The sequence below is a fragment of the Vanessa tameamea genome, chromosome 14 (genome assembly GCF_037043105.1).
Source record: "Vanessa tameamea isolate UH-Manoa-2023 chromosome 14, ilVanTame1 primary haplotype, whole genome shotgun sequence".
In the NCBI taxonomy this organism is placed as follows: domain Eukaryota; kingdom Metazoa; phylum Arthropoda; class Insecta; order Lepidoptera; family Nymphalidae; genus Vanessa; species Vanessa tameamea.
The window spans coordinates 12,256,682-12,275,152 of NC_087322.1; the positions used below are offsets into that span (position 1 = coordinate 12,256,682).

The 18,471-nt window shown below is 34.1% G+C and overlaps 1 protein-coding gene across 1 annotated transcript in view; it reads right to left on the reverse strand.

The window, feature by feature from the left end:
* LOC113395993 (myogenesis-regulating glycosidase) overlaps positions 1-16,976 on the reverse strand; it is a 312,246-nt gene extending 295,270 nt beyond the window's left edge. Inside the window, exon 1 of the mRNA XM_026633756.2 lies at positions 16,972-16,976. The gene's annotated coding sequence lies outside the window, so the exon portion shown is untranslated. The remainder of the gene's footprint in view (positions 1-16,971) is intronic.
* Positions 16,977-18,471: the final 1,495 nt, after the last annotated feature.

Below are 18,471 nucleotides of genomic sequence, written 5' to 3' on the forward strand. Positions count from 1 at the left end.
CCGGTTTACTGGGGCATTTTAATTTTAAAAAACACTTAATATTAGACGAAATAAACTACGCCTGAATAACTAATCTATGAAAATAATTGTTGAGTTTAGGGATTTGCAAAAGGGCTGTAATAGCGGGCAACCGGGCCGGAATTATTAATTTTACTTTGCTACCAACGATTTACCATCAAAGAGCCTTAGACTGAGACTTTACTTACCGAGCGTGACTTCAAATAATATTTTGTCATACCTACTACTACAATACATATTGCAGAAAAAATTACTAAATCAAATTTTAAAATTTATGACGCAGGATTATAATTTGCACAGGAATTTCTTATCGATCGAGGGATTAAGATTTTTTTTTTTTTTCAAAATTCACCTCCTGAAGTTTTGAAATTGAGGATGGATGATTGTAAGGAAATTCTTGGTCACTGGTGTTAGAAAATTGGAAATCAGGCAGTAGAAAAGTGCCTGTAAGAGCCTAATCGAATACAGCATATTTTGACTTTGAAAGAAAGTCGAAACTCTACGAGCGTTCAATCACGAATAACATTTATTTCGTAATCGGCTTTACAACAAAACCGCTCCGCCTATCAACTCAACCCGGCCTTGAAGTTTTTTAAGTGGAATTTCGTCCAAATCTCCATCCAAAGAATTATACAATATCACACGGTAAAGGAATTCGGGGTAACTGCGAGCTACATAGAATATCAAAAACATTTCTCGGTTTCTTATACCTAGTCCCCGAACTAATGTGTTTTTAAGATCCTTCGATAAAATAAAAATATACATTTAAATTCAAAATAAAAAAATCTTATGATAAATGAACGTATGTAACTGGATTTGAACATATTTTTAATTATAAATAAACCAGCCTGTAAATGTCCCACTGCTGGGCAAAAGGTCTTGTATCGACGAGAAGGTTCTAAAGCTTATTACAGCACACTTTTACTTTACTTAATGGTAGATTTGGCCTGGGTGGGTACCACCCACTCATCACATATTGATAGACCAAGTGTCAGTACAGGTACAACGGTACAGGCCAATGTCTATAGGCAATAAAGACCTCTTACAATTCCCCATTTAGGTCATCCTCAATATTCTATATAAAAAAGACACTGTTCCAATGCCTGTTGGTACATGCGTATCCAACATGTTCCGGAATTTTACGCACAAGCAGGCTACGCATGTATGTGTTTTTCTTCACAGCTGAGCACGCGATGAGTTATGAACACATATTATAATTAATTTCGTACTCGGCGGTGAATGAAAACATGAATTTTTACCTTTTATGTTTACGATATGTTAAATATGGAGTTTTATTTACCTTTAAAGCCGTCAATAAATATTTGTAACTTTTTTATTTTTCGGAAAAAGTGACTAGAGCTTTGTGCAGGGTCCTACGGGTTTGTTCATTTTACCATCAAACATAAATACTATCTATATCTGTGTTCCAGTGTAAAGGATTACGGTGACTATAAGGGATATTATATCCTATGATTAGATTCTATGTTTTTTTTAATTAGTGTAAGCAACTTAACTTATATAATATTTATACATTTATTTATTTATTAACTTACTTGTTTGTTTGTTTGTTTGTTTGTTCGTTCGTTCGTTTGTGCGTTTGTTTGTTCGTTCGTTCGTTCATTTATTTGTTAATTTATTTATTTATTTTACACACAAGGTACTTTTGAGACGGCTCAGTGGTGAGAATATCTGAACATTATAAATGTTCAAAACCCTATCACCGTTACTTAATTATCATGTGATTAATTTACTATAGTGTATAAATGTAGTTTGTAATTAAACATTATTAAAATATATTACAAAGTCATTCGTCAACACAGATCTTGGAGATTTCGATTATCAAGTTAAAATATTCCGCTCCAAAAAATATACATTGTAATCGTCGTTTTTCTAAAACATTTCCAAAAAATTTAATTTACTTGGTGGTAGGGCTTTGTGCAAGCCCGTTTGGTTAGGTACCACCCACTTATCAGATATTCTACCGCCAAACATAGCATATTTAAGGTTGGGTCTCTCTAGTGAGCATAATACCTACTCGTGTCAGAGAGACCCACTTTTCCATAACATCGTGTGTTATATAAGCAACTAAAGAATAAATAAACTTTTAATTAATATAAACAAAACAAAATAAAATGGATAACTTTAGTAACTGTACAATAAGAAAATGCTAATTTAGCATTATTAATGGATAAAGCACAGAGACCATTAATGTAGATGAGAAACAATGTAGGCTTTAAGACACTACCTTGTGGGACGTCATATGTGATTTTTGAGTCATGACTATATATATTTCCAATTTTCACTCTTTGGGTTCTTTCACTAAGATAATCCTTAACGAGACCTAAAAAGGTATCTCTAACTTCAAGGTTTTCTAATTTTTTACAAGGATGGAGAAAGCTGTTGCATTGAAAGCTTTTTTCAGATCAAAGGACACAGCCAGAGTCTTCATACTGTTATCGAGATTTTTTACAATATATGAGGTAACAGCTTCAACGGCATCGTCGGTAGATTTTGTCTCTGTCAATAATTTATATTTAATAATCTACTATTTAACAATCTTTTCTATTAGCTTTGAAATTGAAGGTAAAACGGAAATTGGTCTGTAATTATTGAGATTGTCTCCGTCACCGATCTTCTGAACGGGCGTTATAATGGATTTTTTTAAGTAATGATGGGAAAACTTCTTTCTTAAAGCAAAGATTAGTTAAATGACAAATAATCGGAATAATTTCAGTTTTGGCAAGTTTCAAGAAACTAGTTGGGATATGATCCCTTCCAGGGGCACTGTCTGTCTTAAGACTCATAAGAGCATCATTCACTTCTTTAACTAGTGCAAAATAAAACTCAGTATTGTGTTACAGGCACAAGACATATGGTCTTAGTTCCCCAGATTGGTGACGCATTGGCAATGTAAGGAATGGTTAATATTTCTTACAGTGCCATTGTCTATAGGCGATGGTGACCACTTACCATCAGGTCGCCCTTTTGCTCGACCGCAACCGATGCCATAATATGTGTATATATATATTGACGGACACTTTTTAACTAAATTTGGTTACGTACAAAAAAATAATATGAAATTCATCAAGAACGCAACTGACAGTTCAATTTTTACCACCGTGACAACCCAAGATGGATGCCCCTTTCTTTAACTTCGTATGGCCGGTGACGTCACTTCCTTGACTACGTCACTCAGTTTTCATTCCGTAATAATATGACAAAAAAAGCTTGAAATTAGTATTCATTTATTTTATGAATGATACATTAATTTTATTGATATTTTTACATGTACTTTGGAAGATTAATGAAAAAAGTAACTAGTGAGCTTCTTGCCAGTTTTTTAAAATTTCGAGCACTTCTTAAAGTTACAAGCGTTTATTTATCTCGTGCTGGTATTAAGTGAATTGTACCAGATACAAATACACTTCTCGGTTACTGAAACATTTTGTGGTAAACATTATCTGTTTGGCAACACGCCAGCGTCTCGTGAACCTGTCGTCCCATCACTAAAAGTTAAACTACATTACATCACTACATGAGCCGAGATGGCCGAGTGGATACAAAACGTGGAGCTTAGAGTTTTGCGACTATCTCATTCGTGCTTATCATTTTTATTCTTCGCTGAGGCTTCTTTTTATTTATAATTGTTTAGATAAAAATAGGTAAACAGACAGGAAAGTGGACCACCTTCAGTGTATCAACAGGCAAACGGGACAACATCTTATTTAGTTCTTAAGGTTGGTGGCGCATTGTCCCCGTAAGGGATGGATTTCTTTATCTATGGTATTGGCTGTGTAAGAATTGGTAGTGAATGGTGACCACGTTCCATAAGGCCCATTTGCCAGTCTGCCTACTAATATGAAATCAATAAAACCCGTATATGCCAAATATTTTTTTTTTCTTTTAAGTAATGATATTCACAAGTCGATGACATTTTTATGCTACACAACAATTCGCTTAATAAAACATAAGACATCTAGCATCTATAGCTCAGTCTTATATTAGACGCAAACTAATCATATATTTAATAAAAAAATGTTATCCGTGTGAGGTCTACGCCCAGCAGTTTATTATACACATAAGCCTCCTCTACTAAGAAGAAAACACGAATTTAGGAAAGAACAAAAAAAAGATCTTTAATAAACGTCACGTTCAGAAACAGTTAAACAAATTGTAACTGCAAATAGACATTTTAGTTAGAGACAGTGGAGATAAATACCAGTATTATTACTTGGCGCTGTGCCAGCCTCTTGGGATGGACCTCAGTTTCACCCGTTCCCATTCGTACCAGTTGCTGTGGATATCAATCTGTAGCAAATGAAATTAAATTTTAGACTTCGAGATTGTATTTTGTTGATAACCGCATATTTTTAAATGATATTTTATTTCTTTCTCAATAATGACTTTTCCGTTCTTGAATTTTTGATTTTCCACTGTAATACATGTTATCCAATCCTTACAACATTGACGCAGCGCCAAACAGAGGACTCGAGGTATTCAATTAGTAAAGGGTTTATTTTGAAAATTAAATTTGATTCGGGGTACTTAATGTCCCTTTCTGATATCCTAACCGCGACTATTAACGTGAATCTTAAATATTTGTATTTAATAGATAGTAGGTTCAAAATTCAAAAAGCACTACTATGTAATACACAAACTGCTCAATGATCGGCTAAGGAAAACATATTGAGGAAACCTGAATTTTTATTGCCAGATATGTCAATCTTTTAATCGTCAAGTTGCATTGGAACTTTCTCTTTAAGAGGAGAGATCGCGTAGCAGCAACATAACAAGCAATTATATTAAATTTAAAACGAAGTTTACATATCAAAACATTTACCCTCTAAAATTCATACATAAGTTGTTTAACAGAATATATTAAAAGAACATCATCTTCTCGAAGCAATTCCATTGCAATGCATTAGCTTATTACAACAGTCTTGCGCGTTTGCAGTTTTGGTATAAGTTATCTCGAATAATGCTGACTACGCCCCTCCCCAGTGACCAGCTGACGAGTTACACTGGGAAATGTAACTTTCAACTTTGTTATTCTTTCTTAGTGCTTATATTTTTCAGACTTTATTTTGACGTGAATAAGAATACTTATATTTGTCCGTAATTTAGTTATTATTTGTCTTGCAGATTTATTGTTTTTGTTACCGTTTCTTTTATAATTTAACTGAAACAAACCAAGTGAATTGGCTTTTCCGCATGTCGCTCTAACGTTAAAATGAAATTCGACTCCGAAATGTTATTTTCTTTTAGATGAAACTATTTTAATAGTTTTATTTCCTCTTGAATTCTCCGTCAAAGCTATGATTCATTAGAAGGATATTATTTGTTAAAAGACTTAGCGTTTAAAATATTTGTATTTTATATTAGACTAGTGATCCGTTCCAGCTTCGCACGGCAGCCGTTATTCTTTTCACAAGAACGATTTTTTGGTTGCAAATAATTTGTAATCGGTGATATTTTAATGAGATATACGGTATTAAAAGGTATTTCTTTCTGACTTGTAAGATAAAAATGTTGATACGGACGATATACATGTCATTTGTAGCCAATAGCACGGGAATATTGTAGCTTCTTACCAGTAAAAACACAATTTAATTGATTTATTAGTTCCAGAATTAACCCCCTACATACCTCCTTATAATAGAAGTATAGGTAATATAAAATAATGTGGAATCACCCAGTGTAAATATACCAGTAGTTGTAACATTTTAGATCTCATGACTAGTGGCTTATCGATGGTGCTACGAGTTTCTTATACTTTTTAAAGTATCAAAAATGTTTTCTTACAATTCTACTTTATAAGAATTTAATATTGAAGTATTTCGACTAATATAATACAATAATAAAAATAAATTAATATAATTTAAACCCAGATATAGGCAGGATTGAAGTGTGAACGTACCGTATTTTTTGTCCCGGTTTTGGGTTGTCTAAATGTAAACATTATTGTTGTGGATGTGGTGTAAAAAGTGTACCCAGAGGTACAGTTTTATAATTGAATATTTCAAAGTATTTTATTTTAAGGTAAATATAATAAATAAGTTTTTTGTTGTATTAGAATCACATTTAACCTAAAATATGACATTACAATAAAATTTTAATTTCTTTTAATAAAGTACAAAAGAACAAAAACACTTGTGACAGAATCAAAATAAACACGCAAATTATTAATCAAGTAATTTTCAATACAAGGGCTAATGTTTTAATAGTAGCTGACGTCGCTGGGGTAATCATGGCATGGCATGGCATTAGGTGATTAGTATCAAGCGCGTCTTAAAGAAACAAGTGTAACAAAGCAAGCATAACTGATAGTATCGAAACTTAAATCGATTTTGATATTTGCTTAAGATAAACACTATATGTTTTGATGGTGAACTGTATGCAAACCTATCTGGGTGATGAGTACTTATTCTATCGACCAATCTGCTATTCGTAGTATTTTGGTGTTCCGCTTTGAAGGGTGAGCGAGTGAGTGTAATTATACTCCATTCCATTCAAAGAAGGAAAGGAAGGAAACAAATCTCAGATTTATGTATGATTCTCTAATAGCTCCGCTATATTGTGCACAACTAACAGTTCTTGACTAATACATCATTATTTAAGCAACACTATTCCACTAATCTGCTTATATCCACTTTAATTTTACTCCCAAAGTTCCTACCAGCTTCAGAGCGCCGTTTTTTCGTAAATCCATAATGAATGTCGTAGATCATTCACGCTCTCGACCAATGATATCGCTTCAATTCAATGTCAAATGTTGTTTGTTTGGCTTTTATCCTCTTGTGGTTGGAGTACACAATATACACAAGGTATATTATATCTCATATCTTATTTCCCGAGGTAAAGAACGGATATCATTTCTTATAGTGGTAATGTAAATCATTATTATTATTCATAAAAATAACAATAATACATATTATATAAAAAAAAATTATACTAATAAAATATTTCGTATATTTTATTAAACACGTGCGATCGTCGATGAGATAAAAGATGATTAGATTATTATGATTGTTTCCTAATTGTTTACTCCATTAGAATCTGCAAATCCACTTAAAATTTTCATTCTACAAAATTCAGCACAGGTATACTTGCCAAAAAATAAACTTATCTTGCTAACTTAATCGCTATAATTACAGCACTAATTATACAACCCGTAACACAGCTTCCTCGGAGCACACTGCTACTTGTTTTTAAGTTTACACTAAGTGGAACTGCTTTTCTTTTGTTTGTTACAAATAAATAGTTGTAGTATTACATAAACCCAAATAATATATACCGCCCTTTAATTTTAATCCGCCAGAAATCCCTTCAAGGCAGTTTATCTGGCATGAATTATTTATTAATATAACTATGAATTATTAATAAATCGCTTCTAGATTCTAGAAGGGTAAGTGTTTAAGGTTTGCGGTTAAAATTAGTTATATAATGGGATATCCTAATTAATTTGAGGTTAATGATATGATTACCATTTATATCAAGTGGCACATTGAGTTTAAATAGCAATAAAGGAATTTTACCAATAAACTTTTGGCTCTAAATCGTTCATCTGTAGATATACTATATCTTAGTTTATAAGTAACAAGTACCTAATGTTTAATATCCAAATAAACAAATTAAGCAACAAAATTGTAATCGTTTTATTGTTACATAAAACATAATCAGCCTGTAAATTTCCCACTGCTGGGCTAAGGCCTCCTCTCCCGTTGAGGAGAAGGTATGAGCATATTCCACCACGCTGCTCCAATGCGGGTTGGTGGAATACACATGTGGCAGAATTTCGTTGAAATTAGACACATGTAGGTTTCCTCACGATGTTTTCCTTCACCGCCGAGCACGAGATGAATTATAAACACAAATTAAGCACATGAAAACTCAGTGGTGCCTGCCTGGGTTTGAACCCGAAATCATCGGTTAAGATGCACGCGTTCTAACCACTGGGCCATCTTTATTGTTGAACACCTTCATTGTATATATGTCATGAAAGGCTGACAAAGCTGAGAATGCGTCGAAGAAAATAGTGTCAACTGGCCACTAAGTAGATGCATACTAGTAGAATAGTAAGACATTTGACGAGTGTCAAGCGTAGCTATCACGCATACCAAGACAATAAAGTAGATTAATTTGACACACTACCTAGATGTAGAAACGATAGAATAAAAAAGCGCCCAGCTTCCTCTTTAGTGATTAAGCAACTTCCAACAGAAATAAATTCAATCCTTGTCCACTTAAATTTATAACACTAATAAAGCAACATGGACCAAATCCCAAAGTGCCGTCTGTTAGAAAAACAATTTGCCCAAACTAAAGATCTCGCTGCGTTTAGAATCACATAGATTCCTTATCGAGGGAGTCTCGGCCTACTGACTTAAGTCATTAATCTCCTATATAAAGAATCATTGGATGCCATGGGATTAGGAATCCTTGGGTATAAATAAAGTGGACACACTGTGTAATGGCGCGTGGAGCAACAACTCCATTGTCAGTGCAGTATCGTAAATCTTTGCTAATATATTTTTGCAATGGACAGTTTCTTTATGAAACATACTTCATATTTCCTTTTCTGAAACTGTTATTATTACAATAACAATGCACTCTGTAAACTTTATTGATGAATGAGAAAAATATTTTTTTCACAACCAAGTATATAAAATCATATTCATTCAAACCGACTTTTGCAAGTTGATTTGAATAAAGCGTTACCGACACTATGCAATTGAGATTCTCCCGAAATTCCCTCTCATTATTTTTTCACAACGCACTAAATGAAATATAACTTAAAAAAACATACATATATCTCCACCTTCTCCTGGGTCACCCGTAACGAAGTTGCTTTCTTTGTACTTTATATATTAAATAACAGACAATGGAATAAATTAAAAACGTTTGAGAATAATAAAATTATTATTAAAAATCCGTCTAAAACAATAACAAAAAAGCGGCCAAGTGCGAGTCGGACTCGCACATGAAGGGTTCCGTAGCAGTAAGTAACAAGGTTTATGTTTATGAAATTAAATGTTTTTTTTATATTTGAGTTGATTGAATGAAAGTTAAATTGCGGTTTTCGATTTATGACGTATTAAAAAAATAACTACTTACTAGATCTCGTTCAAACCAATATTGGATGGAAGTTTGCATAGTAATGTATATTATATATTTCTTTTTTACCATTCTCTTACTTCAGAAATTACAGGGGGGACACACACATTTTACCACTTTTGAAGTGTCTCTAGCAAACTATTCAGTTTAGAAAAAAATGATATTAGAAACGTCATTATAATTTTTGAAGACCTATCCATAGATACCCCATACGTATGGGTTCAATGAAAAAAAAAATCAGTTCTAAATATGGGAAAAACCAAAATTTATTGTTTTTTTTTCTATTTTTGTGTGAAAATCTTAATGCGGTTCACAGAATATATCTACTTACCAAGTTTGAACAGTATAGTTCTTATAGTTTCGGAAAAAAGTGGCTGTGACATACGGATGGACGGACAGACAGACAGACAGACATTACGAATCTATAAGGGTTCCGTTTTTTGGCATTTGGCTATGGAACCCTAAAAATAAACTTAAGCAATTTTACGTTAGTTACTGGGACTTAGCATTATTGCAAAATTTAAAACAAAGTATACGATTCACAACAAAATAAATAATTTCGTGGTATATAATATTTTAGGATAGATGAGATTAATTTTTTTTTTATTATAAAAAAGTTGGCGTGTTCTCTACTACCCTTATTAAATATATGCATACTATAAATCAGTTGAATATAAGTAATAATGACACAGTTATGTTATATCAAAATAAAATAAAGATTAGAACGTATGCAAATATTTATAAGATATTTGTAAGAGCCTGTTTGAATACAATTTTGATTTACATTTTAGGCCCTAATAGAAATATGAACTTTAGCTTGAACACAAATTTCAGTATCTAGAATTGTATGACAATTATACCTTACATAGACAAACAGTGAACCGCATTTTAATGAAAAACCACATGGTCTATAATATGAAGACAACTAAATTATTCTAAATTAATTGAAATCTTCCATATTTATCGTTGAATTCAAACACATAGAAACAGCTCAATAAATCCGAAATCGTGTTACTTAACAGAGCGTTGAATTACGAGTGTGTTATGTTTTATTCGTTCTAGTTTTCGTAAAAGGTAGCGGGACTAGAGCCTTTTATGATCGTAGCATACGCTACAATAAACTTTTATTGCTGGGTCGCCAAGCCCCGTTTTTATATATATATTTATATATGAATGATTTTTTTGTTATGAAAATGCTTAGGAAACTGGCGTATTGCGGCTTATTAACAAACGAGCTTCCTTATTCAGTACACCTCTGATAATATTCGCAAAACAATTATATCTTACTTAGTGGTAGATCTTTGTTCAAGCCCGTCTAGGTATCACACACTCATCAAATATTCTACCGCCAAACAGCAGTATTTAGTATTGTTTCGTTGCGGTTGAAAGGGGAGTGAGCAAGTGGGGACATAGGAACATGCGACATAATGTCTTAGTTCCGCGGATTGGTGGCGAATTGGTGACGCGAAGAATATTTGTCCGTTACAATGACATTGACTTAAATTATTTTAAAGTAATTATTTTTATTATTAAATTTGTAATAGCCTGTAATGCGACGTTGGACTTGTGGCTAATTAATATGCAGATTTCACGAATATAGATTAAATTCCAAGGTTGGAACCAATTTCAAACATTTGGTTTTTCCTTTAACCCATTTTCAGTAGTTTCTTGGAATTAGGTACTCATCAATTTTAAATATGTTGGTCCTGTGCCAGATCTCACTGCGATCGTGTCAGATTCGAAGGGAATACCCTTGAGAATACATCTGTGTTACCACACACACTTGCCTGTGCCTTAGTATATCTTCTGCACAATTGGCTAGGGTTTAAGTTTTGTGTAGAAGCATTTTTTAATGGAATTAAATATTCATTGTTCTATTTAACAGTATGTTATAATTTATAGTCGTATTTTATAATTTTACGTTTAAATAGTTAATTTAATATCAATATATTCGTGGTTTGAGTCATCATTATAACTTTTGAATTGTCGTATGACTGGATTAAATTGAACGTTGATTCTATCAAGGAGACCTAGCAAGACATTGGTTCTAAATTACACCTTGTATCAATGATGTATTAGTGTGCTATATATACCATAAACACGTCATATGGTTCCTTTGAATATCGTAACCTGACATAAGTTCAAGTAACTTATTATAACTTATAGTAAGTTTCGGCTGCAAAATGCCACATTTTAATATCGGATATTTTTTATTTCTAAAAAGTATTTTAGGCAGGAACGTTTATAAGGATATCAATTTCAAATAAACTTGAACAAGATTTGATAAAATTGGTCAACAAAGTTCAACATTAAAAATCGTTGTAATAAAAGGCATCAGACTGTTGCTAAATTACTTTGAAAAACCAACCCTTTGTAGGGCACTACACAAGGTTAGAAGTCTTTGAGCTAGCTCAATTAACATAAAATATTTAGCAAGAAATTACAGGGCTGCCTGGAATGCGACGTAATTAAAAAGTTACGGGTAGATGAGGGCGGAGCGACGGGTGGAATTTATTTCTTACCTCTTAAGATATTTTGGTATATTGTACTTTCATCACATGAAAGTCTTTTATTCAAATATGCTCTTACAGCACTTTTGCATCGTCATTTTACAAGATAATTTAAATTTTACTTTACTTGGTGTTTGTAAAACCCTGGTTAGGTACCACCCACTAATCATATATTTTAGCGCTAAGCAGGAATACTTAATATTGTTGTGTTCCCGTTTGAAAGTTGAGTGAGCCAGTGTAACTATAGGCACAAGAGATGTAACACCTCAATTCTCAAGGTTGGTGACACATTGGTTATTTACGCAATAGTTAAAATTTTACACGATGCAAATGTCTTTGGATAGTGGTAACTACTTAAATCAGGTGGCCCATCTGCAAGAAAGCCTACCGATGCCTGAAAATTTTCAACTGGCTTGCAATATGGAGTTTACCGATAGGTGTTGGGAAGAAACTCAGTAGTTACTCGTGATCATCAATCACGTGCAATAATCATACACAATTTATGTGCACGTATTGTATAAAAATTAATAAAATACTAAATCCAAGTTCTTTCATCTACAGTCTCGTACAAAATATCATTAAAAATAAGCAATTTTTTTTTTGATAAATGTAAAATGTTTTATAACTTTTAATAGCTCGCTCGTCATTACAAATTATTATGAATTAACAACCAGCAGCTCTAAATGGTGATACGATGTTGATGAGGTAATAATAACTGGTACGAGGGACGTAACTTCTTAATAGCCAAGGTTGGTGGTGCATTGGCGATGTAAAAATGGATATTATTTCTTAAGGCGCCAATGTCTAAGGGCTAAGCAATTTCCATCGGGTGACTCATTTGACAGTTGGCCAACCTAAATTAAATAAAAATAAAAGATCGCATTGTAAGTTTGATTTGTATATAACAAATGAAGATGGGTACAAAGTGTTATATTACATTACATTTTTTTTTTACATTAGCAGCCTATAAATTTCCCACTGCTGGGCTAAGGCCTCCTCTCCCTTGAGGAGAAGGTTTGGAGCATATTCCACCACGCTGCTCCAATGCGGGTTGGTGGAATACACATGTGGCAGAATTTCGTTGAAATTAGACACATGCAGGTTTCCTCACGATGTTTTCCTTCACCGCCGAGCACGAAATGAATTATAAATACAAATTAAGCACATGAAAATTCAGTGGTGCCTGCCTGGGTTTGAACCCGAAATCATCGGTTAAGATGCACGCGTTCTAACCACTGGGCCATCTCGGCTCCTTAAAAGTCCAAAGTGTTATAAGTTAAACTTAAGTCTGCGAATGTCTCACTGCAGGATTAAGATTTGGAGCTCACTCCACAAAGCTGTTACAATGCGGGTTGGAAACTCGTGGAAGATTCTCGTTCGCCACATACATGAAAATACAGTGGTTCGAACTCCGAATCATCGGTTAAAATTCACGCTTTCTAGCCACTTGACCATCACAGTTCCAAAGTAAAAATATATAAAAATTATAATAAAGCCAGTGTAAACTAAAGCAATATACAATTGGCAATTAATATTTACGTTCGAATAGGGATGCGAAATGTCGACGTGGAAACAATTTTAAAACACCAATATTTGTCAATAACTCACTGAAATTCCAATTAACTATCGCGATTGGTAACACGCTGTAATGGTTGAACGGTTGATACATTTGATGGGTGAGGAGAATGAAATACGAAAGGAATAATTCAGACTGGGGGCTTGAGTGCATTTGAATGGAGTTCTTGCGCTACTCCTCTAATCCTTTCGTGATTTGAATTCGGAACATTCACTTTGAATAGAAATTTTGGTTATATTTAATTTGGAACAAAGATTTTACTTCCTTTTCATTTATTAATTGGAAGAGGGTGCAGGTACCCCGTATCCTTCTCTGTATCCCTGACAATGTACATGCAAAATTGACTAAAACAAAATGACAAAACATTGACTATTTCACACTATTTATCTAGAGGAAGTCTATTATAATTTATTTATAAGCATTTTGGTCAGCGAATACAGGCTTTTATAATTATTACATGTTTTTATTTTATAAGTGGCTTAAAAAGTAAGACCATAACAAACAAAAAAATAAACAAACTCACGTTTGTAATTATGATACTACTGGCTAAACCTGCGGTATTAATAAAACTTTACCCAAAGACTTTACTGAAAGCCTTTACACAAATCGTCACTACCCATTTCACCCCTTCGAGGGCTGCTCGTAGTTCCGGGGACTCAAATCATCTCCACACCAAATTTTATCTATATCGGTTCAGCAGTTTAAGCGTGAAGAGGTAACAGTTAGAATTACTTTCACATTTATAACATTAGTATACTAAGGATTAAATATGTATGTATATTAAATATCGATTCCAATAATTACGTCGAATTAATATGCGTTTGGTTCATTAGTTAGTCGTGATAATATACAAACAGATTCAATAGTTGATTGCCTGCTTTTCTGGGTCGCTTTTGTTAATATAGTTAAAAAAAAAATAGTTGATTTTTCATCTTTAACAGCCTGTAAATTTCCCACTGCTGGGCTATGGAATCTTCTCTCTTTGAGGAGAAGGTTTCGAGCACATTCTACCACGCTGCTCCAATGCGGTTTGGTGGAATACACATGTGGCAGAATTTCGTTGAAATTAGTCACATGCAGGTTTCCTCAAGATGTTTTCCTTCACCGCTGAGCACGAGATGAATTATAAACACAAATTAAGCATATAAAAATTCAGAGGTGCATGCCTGGGTTTGAACCCGAAATCATCGGTTTAGATGTATGCGTTCTTACCACTGGGCCATCTCGGCTCATATATAATATAGTTGATAATTATCAAATTTATTTTAGGATTTTATAGGAATCTAATCTTTATCATTAAGAAAGTAACGGTCTGTGCATGAAACATTAATAAAGTAACTAGACTATGTAGAAAAAAGGGAGTGTTTTTATTTTTACACATCTGTATCTCACCCCCCTTTTTGTGCTCATGATGATGGTTTTCGTAAATCCAATATTAAGTTATTATATTTTCAACAATATTTGGGAGCTGATTTTCAAAAGCCACAATTTAATGGATGAAAGGTCGAATCGACAAAACCCAGAATAAAATTATAACAATGAATAACCACGATAAAAAAAATATACTGTAAAATAGTCTGATGAATACGAAAATAAAAACGTAGTCAGGTGGAAATAGTTAAAAATAAACGAACAAATATGATACGTTAGACTTTATTATTATAGGAGCATATGTGATATAGATTAATTATAGATTGTAGGGAAATACTTTAAATAATACGACAGTAAGTTATTATTAGGCGTCCATGTCTTACACATTCTTATGTATTAACAGAGGTAGCCGCGGGTCGTTCCGTGCCGTGATTCGCTCGTCGCGTGGCGGGGCTCCTCGCTAATGCGTACGGCACGAGGTCATCACGGCTGTCATGTTCTTCAGGGTTATCTAAGCAGGACAGGTGTGGCCCCACCTTATGCTTATGCGTCCACGGCCCAGGCTAACGACCTTTTTTTTTAAGTCCCTGACGGGTCAAGCTCACTGAGTCCGGCCGCCCTTTTACCATTTTAATATAGTGCCAATTCCCATGAGCGCAAGTTATCACTCATAAGGGGTTCATTTACTAGACTTTGACACAATTTTTAATTCAAAAAATAATTTTCAACTGTGAAGGGGACATGGGATGTCAATCTGACAGCCATTCTGAGGCACGGTAGTACCCACATGTTCAACTTACATACATACATTCATATGTGTGTAAATTTCCCACTGCTGGGCTAATGCATCCTCTCCCTTTGAAGAGAAGGTTTGGACCATATTCCACCAAGCTGCTCTAGTGCGGGTTGGTGGATACGCATGTGGCAGAATTTTATTGAAATTAGACACATGCTTTCACGATGTTTTCCTTCACCGATGAGCACGAGATGAATTATAAACACAAATTATGCACATGAAAATATTGGTGCTTGCCTGGGTTTGAACCCGCAATCATCGTGCACGTGTTCTAACCACTTGGCCATCTCGGCTCCCATTGCAATTTTCAATGGCATCTACTTCCGGGCGGGCTGCCATTCTGACTTTTTTGAAGAAAAATCTTAAATAACTTTTTATTGAACCTAGCTGAGTTCTGAACCCAGGAGTTTGGGGTTTGCGAACTAATAAACAAGACAACATACTAAGGAGCCTTTCTTAGAAAGAGGAGGAACGTCGTCTTTGTCCTTAGAATTAATTTAAAGTTTTTTTTCGTGGCTTGTCTAATCTTTTATTATTAAGTTTATTAACTTTATTGTCTAGACAGATTTATTACAAGCATTTGTATTGTCAACGTACGTGTTTCAAGATATTAACTATGACAGTATTATCATTTTATTTTATTAATACTTTTTTTAATCACATTGCCTTAAATAAATACATTAGACAATAAATTTTTATAAAGTAATCTTTATTATCTTTATTAATTTAAGTTTTTGTTGAGAAGTAAAGAAATATCAGTTTTGTATGAATATATTAAAAATAATATGAATACTTGTAAATGTCCCGTGTCTTCGGAACTCTTATACATGTGATTGTGTCGCGAAGATTAGGTTTAACACGTACAAATGTGCCTCGAAAATTGCGTAGAAAATATTATTAAGTACAAGTATATTCGCAAGAAACGGTGCACTCTCTATTCTAGTCGATAAGAGGGCATTTTATTTTTATTTTTTATTTTTATTTATTCTGAATACATTTCAGAGTTGAAATCAGGTGCAGGACCTACGGCTTTTCATTATGTTAGAGGTGGCAAACGAGCAGGAGGCTCACCTGATGGAAAGTGACTACCACTGCCCATGGACATCTGCAACACCGGGGGGCTTGCAGGTGCATTGCCGGCCTTTCAGGAAGGAGTACGCTCTTTTCTTGAAGGTTCCCAAGTCGTATCGGTTCGGAAAAACCGCCGGCGAAAGCTGGTTCCACAGATTGGTTGTGCGAGGCAGAAAATGTCTTAAAAATCGCGCTGTTGTAGATTTTCGGACATCTAGGTGGTGCGGGTGATATTTGGAATTTTGACGAGATGTCCGCAGGTGAAATTCAGCAGCCGGGATTAATCCTAACAATTCCTCTATAGAAGATGCAGAGCGATCCAACATCTCTACGCAAAGCCAAAGGATCAAGCAGATCATACATATCGTCAGCCTATAAATATGCCACGAATGGGCAAAAGCCAACCCGGGTATCAAACTTGGGTATTCGGGATCTAAAGCGACAAAAATTATTATTTATCTGATTATAATTTTTCACTTTTTGCATATTTTTATAGTTGAAAATCAGAGCCCCACTTACATTCACGAGACAATATTCGAGTTTAGTTTTTGTAGACTTTCTAGAAATAGCGAACGAAGCGGTCCTCGTGGAATTACGAGAAATTTAATATAAAACTATGGGACAGGATGGCCATATTTCAACTCGGCGGAACACATCTGTGACGAACTCGCTTGTATTTTTTTAAACTGGAAATTTCGTTTCGTCGGAGTTCGGGAAAAAACGTATTAACAGTGAAATATCACTATCGGTGTTTGACAAAAGTTTAAATTAAAATTTTGTATTTTGGGCTATGAAATATAAAATTAAAATGCTTTTAACTTTGAACACGTACTTTTAGCATTTTTTCAAATTAACCTAAATATATACGACAGTTTTAAAGCCTAGCGTATGCTTGAAAATTGTTGGATTACATTGGATGGATTACAACATCACAAAAGTAAAATAGCAGCGCGTAAAATATATCCCACTGCTGGGAGAAGATATTTTTGATAAAAACGTTTGATTATTGTTCCATCACGCAGATCTTCCGATTTTGTTTTCCTTTATTATTATTAGCTTATATTAAAAAATAAAATCTGTAGTGCTTGCTCCGGTTTGTTTGCCGTCATAAACTAAAAACCGTTGTGACACTTGAATCTTAAGTTTGAACATCTTACATTTTGAACGCATTTATCGACACTAATAATTTTCGTATTTTCTTATAATGATCAGGAGGACCTGACCAATTTTAGTGACGGCAATCAATCGCAAAGCAAAATAACAAACTAACTACACAGGACACAATATTGGGCCAAAGTACGTGTTCCAACACAGGTTCACTTACTACTCCCCCATTCTCATAATCCCATGCGTAGGCAAGTGCAACATGACCAGAAAGGAGTCATATACATGACCAAAGGAATTACGTGCTTTCTGAGGCACGATTCTAAATTCTAGATTCCACTGTCAACTGTGAACATCCAGGCTGCTACTGAAAATTATGCGACAAAAAGACTGAATCACTTTTTATCAGGGTCAGTCTGTATTTTTTTTTTATGATAAGTATTATAAATAGAAACATGGTTCCACATTGCGAATTTCAGATATTATTTTTCAACGCTAATGTAAAATAATATTGTGGTTTCATTTGTATCAGTCAGTAAAAGGCAAATAACACAATGTTAAGTTCTGAACTCTGGACTGCTTTTTAAAAAAATATTTGTAGTCTGGGCCAATGGGCCATCTGATGATAAGTGATCACCACTGCCCGTAGGCATGGGTGCCATAAGAAATATTAACTATTCCTTACAATCACAATGCACCGACGTTAGGAACTAAAATGTCCCTACAAATACTGGCTCACTTATCCTGAAAACCGGAACTCATTAATACTAGGATCGCTCTTTGGTGGTAGAATATGTGATGGTTAGGTAGTACATCCCTAGGGCTTGCACAAAGCCTTCCCACGTGCACCCATAATTTCGGAACAGAAAAACCCAATCATAATTTTTACTTGTTTATTTATTTTTAATCTT